General features: G+C 44.1%; 1 protein-coding gene and 1 long non-coding RNA gene across 3 annotated transcripts in view; one reads left to right on the forward strand and one right to left on the reverse strand.

Annotated features, from left to right (window-relative positions):
* NEDD9 (neural precursor cell expressed, developmentally down-regulated 9) overlaps window positions 1-20,459 on the forward strand; it is a 69,951-nt gene that overhangs the window by 12,031 nt on the left and 37,461 nt on the right. The gene's annotated exons all lie outside the window — the stretch shown is intronic.
* Window positions 6,718-20,377, reverse strand: LOC308482179. Its single transcript, XR_013989120.1, has 3 exons — window positions 20,060-20,377; window positions 16,312-16,414; window positions 6,718-6,767 (listed from the first exon to the last, which is right to left on the reverse strand). It is a non-coding gene; the product is annotated as an uncharacterized lncRNA (long non-coding RNA).

Consider the following 20,459-nt stretch of genomic DNA (forward strand, 5'->3'; position numbering starts at 1 on the left):
ATTCAGGGCTGGTGGCAGCACCTGGCATAGGTGGGCAGCTGACAGCATCTACCTTGGCTCCCTCCCTTCACTATTATTATTTTTTTAAATGGCCCGCCACTCTGAGCAGTGTCACATGGTTGAATCTGGCCACCATTTTCACTTCCCACAATGCCCCTGACCTAGGATGATAAATTTAAAGGGTGTTTAGGCCTAGCTCTGCTTGAAGCGCTGCATGGCACTGCTAGGAAAGCTTTCCAAGGTTCACAAATGGAGGAGTGAGACCTGGATCAACACCCAGGCAAGTGAGCAGGTGGAATTGTGAACTTGGAGTCTTGGAGATGGCAATTGGGTAGGTAGCAGGTTCTGGTGGTCAGCAGTAGAACATCTGTTGAGGTATGAACCTGGGTAGGGAGTAGATAGTACCAACTCTGGGAGAAAAGGAAGGGGCTTACAAATATTGGCTTCTAAGTAATTTTGGAAGAAATATATTGGCTATTCTTCGTGGCTGCCAGCAATCCTGCCGTTTCCTCAGTTCCCATTGCACGGATGGAAGATACAGGGAGCAAGGAGGAAGGATCTCTGACTTAGTGCTACTCTTTGAAAGCTGTCAGGATCTCAACCAGCCTCAGTTCAGAAATACACCCACTTATAAACAGTGTTTTGAAAGGAAATGTGAGGCCCATGTACCTGCCCAGCTACTGAGATCAAGGAACATTTTGCTGTTGGCTTCAACTGGGTATGGGATACTCTGCCTTAATTGCACCGTAATCCCTTTGGGATTATAAAATCACCTTGACATTTCTGGTTATCCCTTTTTTATCCTTCCCGCACTGCCAAAAGCGACGATCCTGTTTCATATATAGATGCAGTCTCCTTCAAAACACTGAGTGCATGTGAAATGAGTAATTTAATTCAGATGACTGAATGCTGACTGACTGACTGAATACTATGTAATGCTCTTAGATGGAGCAGGGCAGACTTCTTTTGTGCCAGCGAGCAGGCAAACCATAAAATCAGAAGATTTTTGCATCTATAAAACCTTCCTGGTAAACTAGTTTGTTTACATTTCTTAGGGAGTCTGAAGTATTTATTTAAACAGTTTACCCAAGGCTAACATTCTTAAGCTGAAGTCCACAATCATTCACCCTGGAGTAATTCTATAGATTTCACTAATACTACTACAAACTTAAAACAGTTTCTCAAAGTTGATGTAACTTGAAAAACTACTTCCTGTTGCCTTTCTTAAAAGCAAGGCAAACAGTCAGCATCTAATATATTGCTTATTTTATGTCCTGTCATTTATTATTATTATTATTGCTTTTGTTTGCATAACAAAATGAATACCCCTTGTGGTTTAATGGATAGAGAATTGGTTTGGCTGCAAGACTTCAAAGTCTTGCTCAGGTATAGAGCTCATTAGGTTGGTCTGGATCAAATCGCTGGTCATCAAAGTCATGCAACCAATCACTTTCCTCAAATTCATTCTGAATGGCAAAATCTAGACACTTCTCTGAAGCATACATTTTACAGCTTGCAAGAATACACATGTTCCAACAATTTCCCTACATCTTTTTTGATGTCCTGGAGTTGTAATCCTAGAGTTTCCACTGTTGTGTGACATAAATGCCTACTATTTTAATAAACAACTGTTGTTTTCCTAATAACAAAGCTTTGATTTGGCCACTACTTAAAAATAGAAACTTGATAAAATGGATAGTTGGCCTGAGCATGTTACAAAGATTCACCTGCTAGGCAATAAACTGAGTATATTATGCTTTCCAACAAAATCTTGAAACATCATTGATACACAGCAGTATTAATCTCCCCACTCCCATACATTGCACTTCGTGTATAATCTAGTAGACGTTTGAATACTTGTAATGTGGGGGTAGGGAACCCTTTTCAGCCAAAGAGCCACATTCTCTTCTGGACAGCTTTCCAGGGGCCGCATGCCGATGGTGGGTGTTGCCAGAGGCAAAAGTGGATGGAAGAGCAAGCGTAAATTTTACCTCTGTGCAGTAGGGTAGTTTCAATCAATCAATCAATCAATCAATCAATTTTACATCCCGCCCTTCTTCCCAAAGGAGCCCAGTATGTACCCACACCCACCTCTGTATTCTCCATCCAGACAAGGAGGCATGATCAGAGTTCTAGGACACAGTCCAACCAAATTTGGAGAGTATTCTAGGGCCAGGTAGAGAGGCCTGGAAGGATGCAGTTCCCCTTCAGGCCTGAGAGTCTCCACCCATCCTGTAAGGCAGGGGTGGCCAACTCCCAAGAGACTGCAATCTTCTCACAGTTAAAAACTGGCAGTGATCTACCCCATTTTTGGGGGTTCAGGTTGAAGTTGTTGGGAGCCAAAGTTGTTTGGCTTCTTTGGGGGGAGCCAGTGATCTACCACAGATGTCCAGTGATCTACTGATAGATCATGATCTACATGTTGGACGTGCCTGCTGTGAGGCATAATAAGAGTTGGGTACCACAGTTGAGGTTCCCTGGGGGGAAATTTTCCTAGTCGCACCATCGGAGAATGAACTTCCAGGTTTGTTGAGAACCACCTGCCATGTTTGAGCTTCATTCCCAAGAGCATTCCATCCCATTAAAATAACGAGAGCTAGCTCTCTTCCTTCTGTCATGGCAACAAAGGGTCTTTGCTGTAACACCTCAGAGGCCATCACATTGGTTAAGGCCCAAGTTGTCAGAAGCATTGGGAATATATCTGTGCATTTCTCCAAGCCTTTCCCCCATGCCCCTTTGTGTGCCAAAGTCTGATGTGCATAGACCTTGGCAAATAAGTCCTCTCTTCCCTATAATTTTTTCTGATGGGAGTGACTTGTGGGTGGAGGCCCAGGGCAGAAAATTGTAACTTGGGAAGCGGCTCTGAGCTCTGCATTCCGAGAAACAGAGGCAGCCACCAGGACGGGCAGTTGCCAGAAAGTGTCTGGCCAGAGGAGGAAACCAATGAAAGGCAGCAGAGCCTGAGCTTCAATGGCCTGCACACAAATTCCTTTAAATGGCAAACTGGCTGAGGAGAAATGCCTCAGAGGGCCAGTTTATGGGTGTGGCCCCCACATCCCTGACCACAGCTGCTTCTCAGCTTAAACAAAATGGCCTGAACGGCAAATTTCCCACGGGTGTCTATATGCCATTTTAGAAGGATGCCACAATAGAACAACTCTTCTGTTGCCTTAGAGATGCTGGCACAGCTCTACTGGCAATGGCGCGTAACCCATGGGTGTAGCCAGGATTTTTGTTGCGGGGGGAAGAACCTCAGTTAGCCATGTATTTTTATTGACTTGGGGGGACAGCTGCCCTTCCCTTCTCCCTCCCCCCCCCCTTGGCCATGCTCATGGCATAGCCTATGGTAAAGTAATCAGAGAGCACATATAATCTTGCATCCAGAGAGGCTGGAGGGATGTGGTCCATCTTGTGAGGAAGAGTTGGAGAAGTGGGGTAGATTGTAATCTGGAGAAGAGAAGGTTAAGGAGAGACATGATGGCCATCTAATATCTGAAGGGCTGTCATGCAGAAGATGAAGCAGGCTTGCTTTCCCTTGTGGCAGAGGGTAGAACTGAATCCAGCGGGTGTGCGATGGCAAGGAAGCGGATTTCAGCTAAATATTAGGAGAAACCGACAGTAAGAGTTGCTCAGAAGTTGCTAAAGACCCTCAATTTTCAGCAGTCCTCCTAACAACAACAACAACAACAACAACAACAACAACAACAACGATGATGATGTCACTTGAGCTATCTCTTCTTGATTCACCAGTTGCAGGGCAGAAGTAGCTTAGTGTCACTCTATCCTCCAGATTTTACATGGACAGGAACATATGGAAGATGAAATGTGCATGGATCCACTGGTGATCCTGCATACCTTTTTACAGCCCTGTACAAGTGAACTTGGCTCGCCTACCTACAGTTCACTGGGGTTTGCTAGCTATCTGATCATCTGAAGCAAACCTAGGGAAATGGTGGGTAGTTCACAATATGCAAGGCAGGGGTTGGGCATGTGTTGCTGCTGCAGAAAGCTTGAGTTATTGATCATCTATTTTTAGATACTTGGTAGGAAAGGGAGAAAGCTGAGCAAATTGGTCTGCGAGGCCTTCGATTTGGGCTGCAGCAGAGTCGTAAATACAATGTCGGCATGCCAAGGCAAACACAACAGTATCTCTGGGAAGGATTACTGTATTTCTAACCATAAGTGCTTGCTGTCTGTAACCAAGGCAATGAAAGACCTGGAGCATTAAGCTATGTAAAAAAAGGGGTGGTGGCATGTACTTTGCTGACCCAAACCCCGCAGTTGTGTTTATTCCTGAAATTCCCCTCTGAATGTCACGGCACAAAGTGTGGTAAATGAGATCAGTAAAATCTTAATACTAATAAAAGAGATTCCTCTGACTTCACAAGGCATGGGTAACTAGCAGCCTTTAGGCAGCTATAGTCACCCGATACTTTAAAGGCTCTACATATTATTTTGCATTAGCATTGACTCAAAGAGAGGAAAGATAATTAATGACACTCTTGGTCACTGTTTGTAGTCTGTTGTAAATACAGCACGCTATCCGTCTCCTGTTACAGTCTTGCATCCTGATGAAGTGGATGCAAGATGAATGCACTGCATGTTATGGGAAGTCTATTTTAGCATGAGTGAAGAGAACAAATGCAAACGAAAGAGATTCTGTGGGACATTTTAAATTACAATTTCAGGACATCCTCATTTATCTGGATGCCCTGGAGAACAATGAAGGGAGCTTTGTCTAAAAAAGGAGCTATTATTTTCATGAAGGTTACATGAGGAACTGTAGGCACTTTCAACTACACTATTAATGAATTGTTTTTGTTTGAGACGTTCATTTTTTATTTTACATTAAGGCTGCAATCGTGTACATAGGAGTCAGTCTCACTTAACTCAGTAGGACTTCCTTCTGTGTAGGCATGTCTAGAAGTACACTGCCTGAACCAGAAATTACCACTCCATAGCAACTATAGTTCTGTGCATTTTGGCTGCACGTTTTGAAAATGTTTGTTGCTTCCCCCCTTTTGGATTATCAGCTGGCATTATAGTGGAAACTGCCTTTTCTAGTGAGAGTTTTGCTATTTAAACAGATCTGTTTGATTCATTTCAGTCCCAAGGATCTCAGAGAGCAGCTGTACTTTAGCCTCACAATAAAGCAATCACATGAGGCAAATTGGGTAAGAAAGTGATAGGGATTTGCCTTGTCTTCCGAGAGCCTCATTTCAGAGCAAAGATCTGAACTTCGTTCTCTCACACCCAAGCTGGACACTCCAAAGTTATCTGCGTTAATGAGTGTTTCAGGCAGAAGGCAACAGTTGGCATCATCTATATAGCCCTTGAGATGTTTCTTGGCTAGAATTCTCACCACCCCTGACCATTGACCATCTGGCTGGGGCTGATGGGGGTTGGAGTCTGGAGGTCCACACAGGTTCTCCTCCCCTTATCTAGCATGACTTTCTGCATGATTCAGGCTTTGCAAACCCACACCACCTTGTGTAATCTTGTAATAAGCGTTGGCTGTTACATTTTCAGAATTGTGCTAAGAATGGACATATAAACTGACCTAGAACTGGGTAGAATTTGCTACCCAGAAGGACAGTGTTGGTGGCAACAGAGCCAGTGGTGTTTTGCAGAGAATTGTGTTGGTTGCCATCTTAAGACAATGATGCTAACTAAGCTGCCCAGAGACCATGTTTATCTGTCCATGAAACGGGAGACACTGTATGCACTGTATGTGTGGGAACTTTTAAGAACTAAGCAGAACCAGAGTCTCATAATTCTTTGTTCTGATTCATTTTTGAATCCAGCTAAGCGGGAGTGGGAATCTGCTGCTGAATCACAGATTAGCTGGAATTCAGCAATATGTATTGCTCCTTCTGTTAGTCCCCTAGATGTCCCATGTACAGCTAAACACGCTCAGTGAGAGAATTGGAGTGAGTTTCTGCATACCTAGGAGACCCCTGAGATATGCAAGAAAATCTTGGCTTCTTGGGGAGGAAAATACCCCAAGTTCTCGAAAAACTGGTAAGGACCAAGAGCTTACAGAATTGCTGCTGTCGCTGAATGTTGGCAGGAGAAAGCCCTACACAGTCACTTGGGTTTCCTCGTAAAGGGAGGGATGGTTAGGTATTTGTACCTCTGAGCCCAATTCTCTTACAGGATTCAAACAAGATATTTCATGGCTCGAGCAGGCAGGCTTCAGTGGCTGTCGGTGGAGCTGACTCCATGCAGCCAGGTTCCCTGACCCAAGTAAGGAGACCACTGTTCAAAAATATGTGTTTGCATCACTTGCTGGTTCAGTTGTGCAGATGCTCATTCATATACGCAGGGGCCACATATCTGTTCTGCGTTGCTTTCAGTGAGATGCATGTGGATCTCCTTAGTTGGATCAGAGCAAGACAGCAGGGATGGGAGGATATAGATATTAAAGTTTTGGTAAGCCCCACAGTATAAAGAAGATCAGACTTACAAAGTGAAGTATTTAAATGCATCAATGAATTGTTCTGGTAATAAGGAGAGGCTTCTGTTACAGCACAGGTAATCTGCCAATCAGCAGAGAGAACATTATGTGTATCATACAGAACAATTTCTGCCAGTTACAAAAATCTAGATTTATGCGTCCTCTAAGCCAAAATGTGATGTCATTTACCTTGGGCCAGTTTGTCTCTGACAGCTCATACTGTTCTTTTAAAACAACTATTTTCTTTCCGCTTCTTTATTCTGAATAATAGTGGAAATTCTTGTCCATTTTAAAGTGTTTATTCTTTGCCCTAAGGAAAATAATTAAAAATGAGAAGAAACATTTCAGTTGAGAAATATAGTTTCTGTACGGTTGGTGAAAATGACCCAACTTTTTAGTCTCAAAGGGGACAAGGCCAACTCCTGCTGTTTGAAGTTTGTGTTTTTACACCCATTCATTCATTCATTCATTCATACAACCAGGCCGGATTAGTATGCTCCAAAAGAAGGGGAGAACTAAGAATGGATTTAGTCTGCATGAATGTAGCTGGCATATTAAGAGGCCCTTCTTAAGATGTGCCCCATTGACTAGGAAGTTGAAATTTCAGCGGGAAACCCTGTGACATGTACAGAGACAATAGCCTTTGAGGAATGCTTAAAAATCGTGGGAATAAAGTCTTGTTTCCCACTGAATGCCATCTAGCTCTCTTCATTATTATTTTTTTAAGAACCATGGAGAATTGATGTTTAATCTACAGGTTCAAACAAACTGTGTATGTAGAAAAAGTATTTGGCATTGTAATTTGTAATAGTAGAGTCTGGGTTTGTGCCTTCATTGTTACCACCAGCTAATTCTTTATAGAGTTAAAATGACTGTGGAGTTTTCACATATTGCTACTCTTAACAAGACTATACTGAAGGATCCTACTCTCAACCCAGCTCTAGTAGGTGGAGGTTTTCCATTCTAGTTTAAAAGTTGTGTGGAAGCTCCTTCCATTTAAAGTAGTCCAGTCTTAAGTAATTACATTTCACAGGCATAATGGGGATGAGAATGGGCTTCCCTATGGTTTGTTCGGCTTTGGTCTGATCAGACTTCTTTATAGCATTGAGTACTACGATGCCGGATAACATATTTACATGTTAAAAGTTCAGGTCCAAATTATGCCTCCCATCTCTCTTGCACTGTCCAAAGTCCGTTTGGGGGGGCCTAATCCAGTCCACCGGTTGGTTTAATCTGGCCCCTGTGGCGGTTTATTTCCTGGGGTAAAATCCTAAAAAAACCCCAACAACTACAACCCTAAAAAAAGGTCAGTAACTCTGGTCGGCCCTCATGGCCCTTCACTTCATCAAATCTGGCCTCTTTGAAAAAAGTTAGGACACCACTGTTTTAAAGCAATGTATTGGATCCATCATTAGTCATACTTGGAGCAGATCCAAGGTATCTCCTGGTATGCCCCACAGAGGAACTTACGGTCTTCAAATAAAAACATCTTGAAGGTCCCAGGCCACAGAGAGGTTAGGCTGGCCTCAACTAGAGCCAGGGCTTTTTCGGCTGCGGCTCCAACCTGGTGGAACGCTCTGTCACAGGACACAAGGGCCCTGCAGGACTTGACATCTTTCCGCAGGGCCTGAAACACAGAGCTGTTCCACCAGGCCTTTGGCCAGGGCGCAGCCTGACTCCCCCCATTTGGCAATCTTTACAAAACTTTAGTTTATGGTTGCCATCAATTTTGATTTTAATTAATTTTTATAATGTTGCACTATTTTAGTGTTGTTAGCCGCCCTGAGCCCGGCTTCGGCTGGGGAGGGCGGGATATAAATAAAATTTATTATTATTATTATCCATTGAAATTAATGGATATGACTCCTGGTAGATAGAAGTCATGCATCTGAGCCCAGGTAACCACTAACAGTAGCTCTCCTGAAGATTTCATTGATCAGGCAGGGATATAAGAGATCAAGCAGCCCCTGAGATATCACGGACCCAAGTTGGAATTAATACAAAAACCCTGACCCTGCCAACCTGAGCCAAGCTATTGAGTACTGTTATGGAGTAGCTATTGGTTCTCCCACCCCCAATATGTTATGGGAATTTTATTCTAGATTGCTTATGTGGGGAAAAATACAGAGTGTGGGCAGTTTCAACCACAGCAGATTTCAGTGGGTTCTTACCTCTTTTGTTTCTCTCATGCCCACACCCCCCCCCACTCAGCTTTTTGCCTCTTAGCACCCAACAGCCTGTCTCCTTTCACAAGGAATTTCCTGGTTTGCCAAAGGGAATGAAGTTAGCTTTTCCACCACACATGTCTGGGTTTTTGGCATGGTAGTATTTAAATCCTAGTGAGATAATCCTTGCTTTGCTTGGTTCTCTGCCTTCTGCTTCCATCCCTTTGGTTTCGTAGTTTTCCTTCTTTGTGCACAGAAATGATGGTGTGGTCTTTAAAAGGAAGCCCCCTTCCAGTTTAAGAATTATTTTAAAATAGATAGCTCTATAGGAAAAGGGTGAGGGAGGGGGGTTAAATATATATATGACCAAAATCCTCTGACTTTGTAGAGTTTCCAAACACTTGGCTAGTCTGAGCTGGGAGGCAGAGGGTGGGGTCTGTCTCTTTCAAAGGATATGTAAGGGCACGTCACTGCTAATGTTCCACTGGAAAAGAAATGAGCGCCCCATGGAGTTCTGGAAATGTGATATGGTAGCTTGGTTGCCTCTCTCCTGCTTGCGATAACTGCTTCATCTGGAGTTGTACTAATGTGTGTTGCTCCCTGGTCGCTGTCCGTCATGTGCCTTTATGAGCTTACACCTCCTTCACAGCAAGGCTGCATAGAATCAGTCGGCTGGTGATCTCATAAATTCCTCAAGTCTGCAGCAGGATCATCGGCCCTTTGGCACACTAACCTACCTAAGCCAGAGGATAGTGTGCCAAAAGCAAAGCAACAGAGCAGACATCTCCTATCAGCACTTGGTAGCCCAGGTAAAAGCATAGTGTTTTAGATATTACAATATTGTTTCTCTTGTGCCACAACCTTTGGGCATATTCTGATAGGGACCTGGGATTTCTGAGTATGTGTACATTCAGATGTGCGTGAGGATCAGGGTAGAATGTGCTGGTGTGTGTGTGTGTGTGTGAGAGAGAGAGAGAGAGCAGTGTGAGAAAGCAAGCAACAAAAATGAAATCCAACTCCACCCTGAAATCTGTTTTGGGTTTTGTAAAGCTTGTTCACAGGCCTTTTAAATGAATAACAATCCTGTAGGCACACAAACAAGCCAAGAGCCCAACCTTCACCCAGACTAGCACCACTTAGCATGTGTTGTTAATTAATAGACATTGTTCAGAACGAAGATCCTTGGTGAGCGTTCATATGGTCTGCTGGAAGGGACAGCCATAAAATTCCAAGGGAGGAATTCAGCAATGCACTCTTCCGCTCTTCCCATCAGGGCAAACATTTCTGCTTGCCAGGTGGAATGAAGCCCCTCTCCTCTTGCCATGTGCTGTTCTGGGGGTTCTCCTCACCCCCCAGAGGCAATCTGAGCGGGTTGGCACAGGGGGCAAACGGGGGGAGGAGAGGAGAAGCCCCATTGCACTAGTAGAATCCCTTGTATTGACATCCACCAGCATGCTGGCTTAGTTAAATCTGGCCCTGAGTGTTTGCACACGTAACGTCCTGATTCTTTCAGGGTGGTGGCACTTCTTTGCGTGGGCTCCATGTGACAAGCTGCTTGTATGCAGTGCTTCTCTTGTGCTGCCATGGCAAGGTCAACCTTCCCAGTGTGGCTTCTCTTTGGGGGACCAGAGGAGGAGGGATATTCCACGGGCATGGCTTGCCACAGGTGCATCCATGAAATTGCATTTCCAAGTGTGGTAAGCTCCATATTTGAAAGAGGCCAAGGCAGTCTTGCATGGTTTCTCCATCCCATGTGATGGGATAAAGGTGCTGCTACAGGGATTGCCACATTCTGAAGCAAGTGAAGTAATGCCATCTAATGTAAATGGATTGCTTAATATCAGGGTCATGGATTGGAGCCCCACATTGGGCAAAAGATTCCTGCATTGCTAGATGACCGCCATGGTACCTTCCAAGTCTAAAATTCTGTGATTCTGTGAGGTGACCATCTGTAAGAATATTAAGTCTGGAGTCTTACAGGATCAGCAGCAGCAGGCTCTTGTCACCAGTTCCTTCTGCAGTAAAGATACAGAATATCTGAAACCAGAATATCTGTTTGTTTCCTAACTGATCCCCATCTTTTTGCTGCAAAGAGAGTATAAATTAGAGTAAGAGAAAAGGGTTGGCGTGCTTTCGCAGGATCATTCATGAACCCTCAGTCATCCCTGGACTGCATCACAGTCTTGAAGAGTGAGTGAAACATCTGGAACCTAATAAACCTATTGGCTATATGCCTGCCACACCTTTAAAATTAGACTGGCATTGCCTGGTTCATCTTGGAAGTGAATCTGAGTTGCCGTGCCAAAAGAGAAAATGCAACTGGCATGATTTTCCCGCCTAAAGCAAAAGACCTTAATAATCTTTTAAAAAAAGGGGGGGGGAGCATTATGGTTGAGGGTGCATTTTTAAAAAGTTCTATTGTTTGAGGCTGATAAACTTCACCACTGCATATTCAGATCCTCCCGCTTTGTAATGTAGAGTGAAACAAAGGCAGGCAGCTCTCTGGAAGAGTGAATTGAGAGACTTGCTTTTCTCCTGCCCAGGCCAACATTTTTCCACACTCTGCTGCTTCCAGACAACTTGGCAGGGCTAGTGGGCTCAGTGACTGGCAGCCTCTGCCCTGGAGATGCACAGGAATGAAGTGGCCGGGCATTCAGAACTCAGCACCTTCTCATGGCTCCTGCCAAGGCTGGGAAGCCATCACTCTTTATTTGCATTAAAAACACATCATCCAGTTTTTGGGTGGGGGGTGGAATATCTTACTGCCAAATAAAGCACACGGGTGGAATTATTGTTGGCCAAAGTGTTCTGCAAAGAGATCCCTCCGATCTCCCCTCACGAAACTCTTTGAGAACGGTTTGTACTTGATAGGAACGTTTGGCCTTCTGTGATAATGGTTGTGTTTTGCCTGAGGGTTGCAAGAGTAATGACGAACACACTGGTTTCTTAGGTTTGTACTTTGCAAGTGTCTCATAGCTCTAAGTAAAGACACATCAGCAAAGCCTTTTATTGATTATCTTGGTGCAGCTCCTGCAGGCAATTTTAGCTCAGCATGTACATGATCAAAATGCCATCCTGCAACAACATTGAGATTTAGGGCACTGCTCAAACAAGGTGTTTGTTTTGCGCTGTCCACAGATACTGTCTTCATCAAAATGCCATCCCAATCTGCAAATTCAATCTGGATTTACCATTTCCATGGAAAATCCACTGAAGTAAAATGCGGAACTGAGAAATCTGGCTTCAAGGGAGGGGGCAGGAAATTGAGGGACATTTTGATGTGTGCGATATTGTGCGGACAATGTGAAAAACTTTCATGTTTGAGTAGCACTAAATTCACAGTAAACTCTGATGTGGAAGTGAGCTTAATCTCAATACTGTTGTGGCAAACCACTTTCTAGAAGCTGTTTCATTTTCTTTAAATATATAAAAAAATCATCAGGTTGGAAGCCCATCCCATAACCCTCTTGTATAATAACCACCCTGTTTAATATTTCTGTGACTAAGGCAGCTCAAGGAACAATCCTCAACTCCCACAAATGGCAGATGAAGGGGTTCATAGGATCCTGTGGACTTCCTCTCTGTCGACAGAAGGGGAGGTAGGTTAGGTTAAGAGACAGTGACTGGCCTAAGGTCACCTAGTGAGCTTCATGGTTCAGCAGGGATTTGAACCCTGATCTCCCAGTCCAGTGCTTTTAAGCTGCTACCATGATGCTTGCATGAGTTTTTAAAGCGGTCAGAGAGCACCAGAAGAGAACAATGTCTGCATCCTTTAAGCAAACAAACAAAAATCAAAAGACTCTAAAGCCATAATGTTTCTATCTGTGGCGGGATCTGCACAGCTCTGGTTCTCACAGAATCTCCTGCTTTCCACAGATTTGTGACACACAATGCTTCAGTAGTTTTCCTCCTTGACAGTACAATACAATAGGCACTTTATTCCAGGGATGGGGGATGAGGGAAGCGGAAGATAAAAAAGAACCGACACAGAACTGCCTGCCAGATTCCCGACTAGAGATGTCCATTGTCAGCCTCCACAACACTGCATGTGCTTCTCTCTGTTGATACCCTGTCCCTGCTTTATGACTTGGGGCGTTTTTGCCTCCTCCTTTCTGTGTCAAGTCCACGCAAGTTACTAGCTCACAAGGTTTAATGGGCCGGTGGCGCACTGGTGGGAGGAACTCTCTTAACTTATTAAAGCTTTCTTGCTGGCTCACCCAAGAGGTTGTTCTTATTTGCCATGTTGAGAATCAGACCTCAATTCTTCAAGTTCATTAGGGGATACTATGCAACTCATTCTCTCTATGCCTAGCCTACCTCACAGGGTGGTTGTGAGGATGAAATGAGGAGAGAAAACTACATACAGTGGTACCTCGGGTTAAGAACTTAATTCGTTCTGGAGGTCCGTTCTTAACCTGAAACTGTTCTTAACCTGAAGCACCACTTTAGCTAATAGGGTCTCCTGCTGCCGTCGGGCCGCCGGAGCACGATTTCTGTTCTCATCCTGAAGCAAAGTTCTTAACCTGAGGTACTGTTTCTGGGTTAGCGGAGTCTGTAACCTGAAGCGTATGTAACCTGAAGCATATGTGACCCGAGGTACCACTGTGCAGCACTCTGAGGAACTTGGGCAGTGTGTGTGTGTTTAGAAAACAACTGGGTTTTGTGTGGCTGGAATGTCACCATTTTACAAAGCAAAGAGTCATATCTGCTGCTATCGTCACTGGCCCCTAGCAGGTTACTCATGAAAGGACTGCGGCCCTCAGACTGCCAATTCCTTTGGACTTAAAGCCATGCATATGGAGAAAGGGAGGCAAACGGTATTAGAGACAGACCATTCCTTCTGCCTTTAAATTTTTATTATTAATAATAATCTTGGGAAATTAGTCACTTGCTTAAGCTTCTGCTTGAGAGGCTTACATCATCCTTTTTTTGTTTGAGCTCTTACTGCTCCTCCCTCCTTTTTCCTGTTACTGTCTAAACATGAGTGAGATAATTGGATGACCTGTTTAGGGTAGTTTAGAAACGGCTCCTAATAGAAACGAGCAGGCATTTCTCCTTTACTCAGAGGTGATAGTTTCCTTGGTAGCTATAATAATAAACTCTCTGTGTACGTAGGTGGCAGTAGTTGGGGAGGCGGGGGCAGAGAAAGAAAAGTTAATCATTCTGGTATATGATAGCTCAATGTACACAAGTGTACGTGCCTGGGAGCCTTTCCCCCGCCTCCTGCTATGACAAAAAGATTCTGGTGAAAGAATGGATGCTGAAGTTGTTTTCTGATGAATAATTGTTGTCTGGGGGAGAGGCAGACTAAGGGTGCTAGGTTTTTTTGGGTTTTTTGTGGCCAGTTTTGTTAGCCTTTAAAGAAGCCATTGTACACAATCTCATGGTGCTGCATTAGTTATCATCTCTCTGTTTGCTCCATGGCTGCGCACCCACCCACCTACCACTGTCTTGCAATGGACGTCATTCGCCCTGTTTACTTTATGAGGCCGGATGGAATACTCCCTGCGTTCCCACCCCTGCCTCTGCCTGGCCTCTTTTCCTTTGGCATTTTAAAGCTGTCACTTCATATCCTTCTTGAATGTTTCTTTCATCTCCTTGCCCTGATTTTTATTTTAATGAGTAATTAAAAAAAATAGCAGGCTCCTGTTTTTATATAGCTACTTTTGTGGCCTAACAACCCACATCATGGTGTCGTTTCATGGAGGAGTATGCTGGAAGAGAGCTGCAGTGCAGTGGTTAGAGCATCTGCTTTGTGGTCCCCGATTCAATCCTTGGCCTCGCCAGGTAAGGCTGGGAGGACCTGCTGCTGGCCAGTGTCAACAGCACTGATCTAGCTTGAACAGTGCCCTGACTCAGTACACTGGTACCTCAGGTTACAGACGCTTCAGGTTACAGACTCTGCTAACCCAGAAATAGTACCTCGGGTTAAGAACTTTGCTTCAGGATGAGAACAGAAATTGTGCAGCGGCGGCAGCAGCGGGAGGCCCCATTAGCTAAAGTGGTGCTTCAGGTTAAGAACAGTTTCAGGTTAAGAACGGACCTCCGGAACGAATTAAGTTCTTAACCCGAGGTACCACTGTATAAGGCATCTTCCTGTATTGTATATTGTAGCAACCTAAACATCAAAAGAAACAGAGGCTTCAAAGGATGGGAGCCCCACACAGAATGATGCAAAATAACTTGCCATGTGACTGATCAGTGCTAACAGTTCTGAGGAAATGGAGGGAAAGTGTTTTTTTTCCAATAACTGTCACTCTTGTATTTATGTAGCTTGCTTGCCACAGGTATCCAGGAATTCTATGCAGGTGAGTGAGCGGGCAGGATCCCCCATCCCTGACTAGTTGTCTTAGTTTCTATGCGAGCTGCAGATACAGTAAAGTCTTTCTTTATTCATAGCTAGTGAGAAGCTGCAGCAAGGTGGCAGCAAGGGAGCACCCCTACCCCTTCCCATCTCCATCGGTCCACTTTGTAGTCTATTAAAAGGACTAGCAATCCTGCATTTCCATTCTGGCTGCAGAGGAGGGGGCTCTCCCCTACACACTCCATGCCCAACACAGAACTGCACAGCACAGACCACTCGCCTCCTAGCAAGCTAATAACATTTGCAGCCCAGTAACTTGTGGGCTTACTTAAAAAAACTGTTGTAACTTTCTTTATTTACCCCGTTCTTTAGCAGGATAAAAGGCTCCTGGAGCTGTGTACAAGTATAGACAGTCCCTGCCCTCAGGTTTATAATCTAAAATGTATGACAGGCAAGGAAAAAGCAGTGGGGAGGGAGGAGGAAAAGGTAAGCTCAGGTTCCAGTATATATGTTTGCATTAATTTTGAGCATCTTTAACATTTCATGGGAACAGTGGCTCCCAGCTTGTGATGCCTGGTAAACCAGTCCAGCAAAGTGAAGCCATTTTAGCTCACTGGCCAAGTCCTGGTCAAAGGAAAAGAGGGAAGACTCTTATTGATTCCTGTTTATTGGCATTCATGGTTCTTTTTTCCTGGCACCCAAAATTATTACTGACATTTTGTCTTATTCCCCCCCCCCCCCCTTCTGTCTTCGGTGCATTTGTTCTAATTAAAAGCTGGAAACCTGAATGGTTCTGCTTGACTACTCAAACTAAATGTTTGCTTCCTGTTCACCCAGCTGTAAATCAGAGACCTGGCATGTTAGGTTTTGGATAAGTCAAAAGTAGTTAGGCTTGGTGCTTTAACTAGTTGTAGCACCTCCCCATAAAACGCAGGCAGGAGAAAGTGGTGTACTATATATACATCTGGTCGAGGGTAAAACTTTGAAAAAGAGAAAGATTTCAACAGTTGGGTAAGTTTTCAAGTGACAGTTATCATAGAGCAGATCTGTGCTTCGGGTGTGAATTTGGTTGCTACACAGGAGTAAATAGATACCCCTGGCACAGGGGCGGGGAAGCAATTGCCTTCCAAATGATGTTGGACTGAAATTCCCATCTGTTCTAGCCAGCACGGCAGATTGTCAGGGGTCACTCATCTGTGATATCTAGCCCTCCTAGAGAAACAGATTTCCCAGGCTCTGCTCTCACCTGATACCTTCTATGCAATTGGGTGTTCCTTTATCACATATTAATCGTGGCTCATATCTTCCTAGTCCGCCAGTCTTTTTGGAAAGACAGATTTGGCTAAATACATTTTTATCTGCTTATACAGTCCTGTTTAACTCACATGATAGCATCTTTATTTGTTCATATGTGTTTGTCTCAAAGCTGGATATGATCTTTGTTAATTTGTGTTGATTCATTCTTCTGTATTCATTTTGCCTTGTATCCTGTTGATAAACCCAATAACAAAGAATTAGGATTTTTTGGCTGGCAAGCTTCAATTGACCATATTAGTTGAGCTTTTGTTGAGTAGTCCAAGGCGGCCAGTTTTCATTTGTTGAGAGAACATATTTTAATCAGTAGTAGTATGAGTGTAAAGATAAACCAACTTAGTTGTTCTATACTATCTTTGGTTCTGGTTCTTGCAATAGTGAATAAAGCATTTAATCTTGAACATAGCCTCTTACCCTTCTCAAGAAGACACCTGTGTTGATATTTTGGTAATATGCAAATTTATTTAAATGTAGCTATGTTATCAGTGAAAAGTCTGATTAAAATATCTCTTGATTAGCTGACAGCCCTACTTAGAACGTATTTTGTTATTTGTGGTGCTCTCTCAAGCTTTCTCTCCCCTGCCCCATCAAATCAGCATAATTTCACCTTCAAATAAGAATACTTATTAATTAAAGGCAACAGAAATGCAGGTTGTTGGGTTTTTAAAAAATAAATAAATAAATCTATATTTGAGGCTCATACAGTCATACCAGATTGACTTGACTTTATTCAGCATGCTAATCAACCATGTAGTACCTTGTTTTAAGATACATTGAACTTTAAAAAAATTACTTCGCAAATCCACTCCCTGCCCTTGTTTGAATGAGTAAATAATAAATCCTTCTAGTACTGTTAGAAACTAGTACTGATTTGTGTTTGAGGCAGGGAGAGAGAGACCGGAGCTTCATCTTCTGCTGTCAAAGTTTGGCTTTTTCCGAAAAGGAAAACTGCTTTCTTCTTCGTATAAACTGTCTGCTGTTAAAATGACTTTCCAGAAGCCACCAACCATCAGCTTGTTTAGGATGGGCTATAAGCATTCATTGCTATGTCTATGTTTTTTGCACTACGTATACATTTTCCTCAGAGAGAAGAGAGCTCTTGCAATTCATCTATAGCTATCTGGCTCCTCTGGAGCACAGGACTGGGCAGTCTAATGGCTGCCAGCGTGCTTTGCTTAGGACCACGTGAGCCAAGAAGTAAAGCGTTCTGGGCCTTTGTGAAGGCGTCCAAGAATGACAGCCTATACAGCTTGTCTGCTTCCCACTGACTGCCTAGTTTGGCTGACAGCTTCAGTACCGAATGTGCCAGACAGCCATGTATACAGAAAGAAAGAGAGCGAGAGACAGGCAAAGCATGTTTTGTCTGTGAATGGAAACGGCATATTTTAAAAAAGAGGTATGGGTTGGCTCATGTTATGAAGTTGCAGAGCTATATGCAGAGCTGGGGTGCCGCTCTGTAATGGTGGATGCAGAGTTCGGCCCAGTGCTCGCATTACTCTGGTGGGATGGGAACCTTCAGCGGTGCACAGCTCCTTCCTGAGAAGCCTGAGACCATGCAGGGAGAACCCGGTCCAAAGCTCCTCCCCATGGCAGGGTTAACCCATGCTCCTGAAACATGAGGCTGGCATGGACAAGCCACATTGCGGCCCTTTCTGTAGGATCTAGGGGTGTCTCTTAATCCCATGGTGGCTCAGGAAGCAGTGGGGCTGCAGGGCTATCAAGATAATCTTGCTGGGGGCCTTTCAACCTGGGAAGGTAGCCCATCTAGGAGAAGGAAAGCTCTGATCCTAAACCTCCACAGCCTTGCGGGACATCTTTGGAAGAAGAAAAGGCTCAGGAATACAAATCTTGTATGCCCCTTTTCAGCAACTCTGCAGCCAATCTGGTGCCAGATGTATTGCTTTGCTTTACTTCGAACCACATCATCAAGGCCAGGAGGGCATCTTGTTGTCTAGGCAGACCAGGACCTCCATGCACCCTGCCCAGGCTTGTGCCCCAAGGAAGTCACTTTGGTGCTGCTAATGCAGTGGTTTGACTTCATCCCCGGAGGCACACTCCATTGTGTTTCGAGATACAGTGGTACCTCGGGTTACAGACGCTTCAGGTTACAGACTCTGCTAACCCAGAAATAGTACCTCAGGTTGAGAACTTTGCTTCAGGATGAGAACAGAAATCTTACAGCGGCAGCAGGAGGCCCCATTAGCTAAAGTGGTACCTCAGGTTAAGAACAGTTTCAGGTAAAGAACGGACCTCCAGAATGAATTAAGTTCTTAACCCGAGGTACCACTGTAGATGGATGCCAACAATAGCAAGGACCTTAGTTTTGGTTTTGACAGATGAAGCTTTAAATCTCAGCTTGTACAAAGGCTTTCTGGGTAGCCAAGAGAGTGTTGTGTCTCTGCTTCTCTATTCTGCATCTTTACAATTAGGGTGTGTGTGTGTACAGAACCATGGACATACTTTTTTAGTGGCATGTTTTCAAATCTTTAAAACAAACAGAACAAAACTTTTTTAAAAAGAGAGCAGAATTAGTTACATTTTAAAATCATCCAAAAGCCATGTAGAAAGAAAAAGGTTTTAACGGCCCACTTAAAATGAAGCAAAGTGGAAACCACTCCCTAAGGAGAGAGTGGTTTCCCCTTTGCTTCATTTTGCTTCATTCCCAAGGAAAGAGTTCCATAGTTGGAGGAATCACCACAGAAAAGGCCCTGTCCCATCTTCCTCGGCAATTTAGTCTCTCTTGGCAATGAGGCATCAGCAGGTTGTCCAAACAGATGTTAAGCTGCCAGATTTTCCTTTTCCAGGACATTTGCATGCTAACCCTTGCAACAGTCCAGTGAAGTAGTTTTTTAATAGTTTCCATTTTCTAGAAGGCAAACTGAGGTTGAGGCAAAACTGACTGAGCAAGCATTTGAACCTGGGTTTCATTCCAGCATGCTTATCCCTTTTATTGCTATTAAATAACTTAGCAGTTTTGTGCAATATTTACAGCATGCCACATGAAGTAGTAGAGATTTACCTTCCATTTATTCCTTTCAACACATGATTTAACACTTCTCATACTTGAGTTTAAAGGCAGCAAACCTCATTGTTCCCTAGGAAAATTTTCACAAAAGAGGCATACCTTTCTCAAGGTTTTTCAAGACCAGACTGAGGTTGCAGTTTAGCAAATTCAGATTCCTGGTCTCCTTTACAAATGATGAATAGGCGCCATGGCTTAGCTGGTTAAAGTGCCTGTCTAGTAAACAGGAGATCCTGGGTTCGAACCAGCGGTGCCTAGAGAGTTCCTTTCATTACTGGGACGCGGGTGGCACTGTGGGTTAAACCACTGAGCTTAGGGCTTGCCGATCAGAAGGTCGGCGGTTCGAATCCCCACAAAGGGGTGAGCTCCTGTTGCTCGGTCCCAGCTTCTGCCCACCTAGCAGTTCGAAAGCACGTCAAAGTGCAAGTAGATAAATAGGCACCGCTCCGGCGGGAAGGTAAACGGTGTTTCCATGCAGTGCTCTGGTTCGCTAGAAGTGGATTAGTCATGCTGACCACATGACCCGGAAGCTGTATTCTGGCTCCCTCTGCCAGTAAAGTGAGATGAGCGGCGCAATCCCAGAGTCATCTGCGACTGGACCTAACGGTCAGGGGTCCCTTTACCTTTACCTATACACATGATGAAATCCTTGGTTATAAATGTAGAACAGAGATTTTTTGGCCTGCATTTGAACTGGTATTTCAGGACCGGAATCCTAACTCCTAACTTCCAGGGCCCCATCACACCCCCACAGAGGATATAAAAGATTATGTATATTTAGACAAATTGACTCTTACCATAAAGCAGGGATTTTACACCCTAAATCCATGTCTCTCCAGATGTTACTGGACTTCAATTCTCATCAGCCCCAGCCATCATAATCAGGAATGATAGGAGTTGTAGTCTAATGAGGTCTGGAAGCCCAAAGGTTCCCCAGCCTGCCATAAAGAAGCCTATACTCTTATTGTACCCCAACTTCTTTCTCTCTGTTTTTTAAGGATATGAGGCAATTGAAAGTGATGGGGGAGTGAAGGCTGCCATTTTGACTTTTGGCTTCAGGTGTGACAATGTCCATGGCTGCTGTCATTGTGTTTTTAATGCCGCATTTGTGCAATGACCCCCCCTTACTTGCACCAAGCATTCTTACTTCTTTAAAGAACCTGAGTGTGTCTGAGATGGAATATGTTGTGCTGAAGT

Source organism: Podarcis pityusensis (assembly GCF_964106645.2).
Source record: "Podarcis pityusensis genome assembly, chromosome: 7".
Classification (NCBI taxonomy): domain Eukaryota; kingdom Metazoa; phylum Chordata; class Lepidosauria; order Squamata; family Lacertidae; genus Podarcis; species Podarcis pityusensis.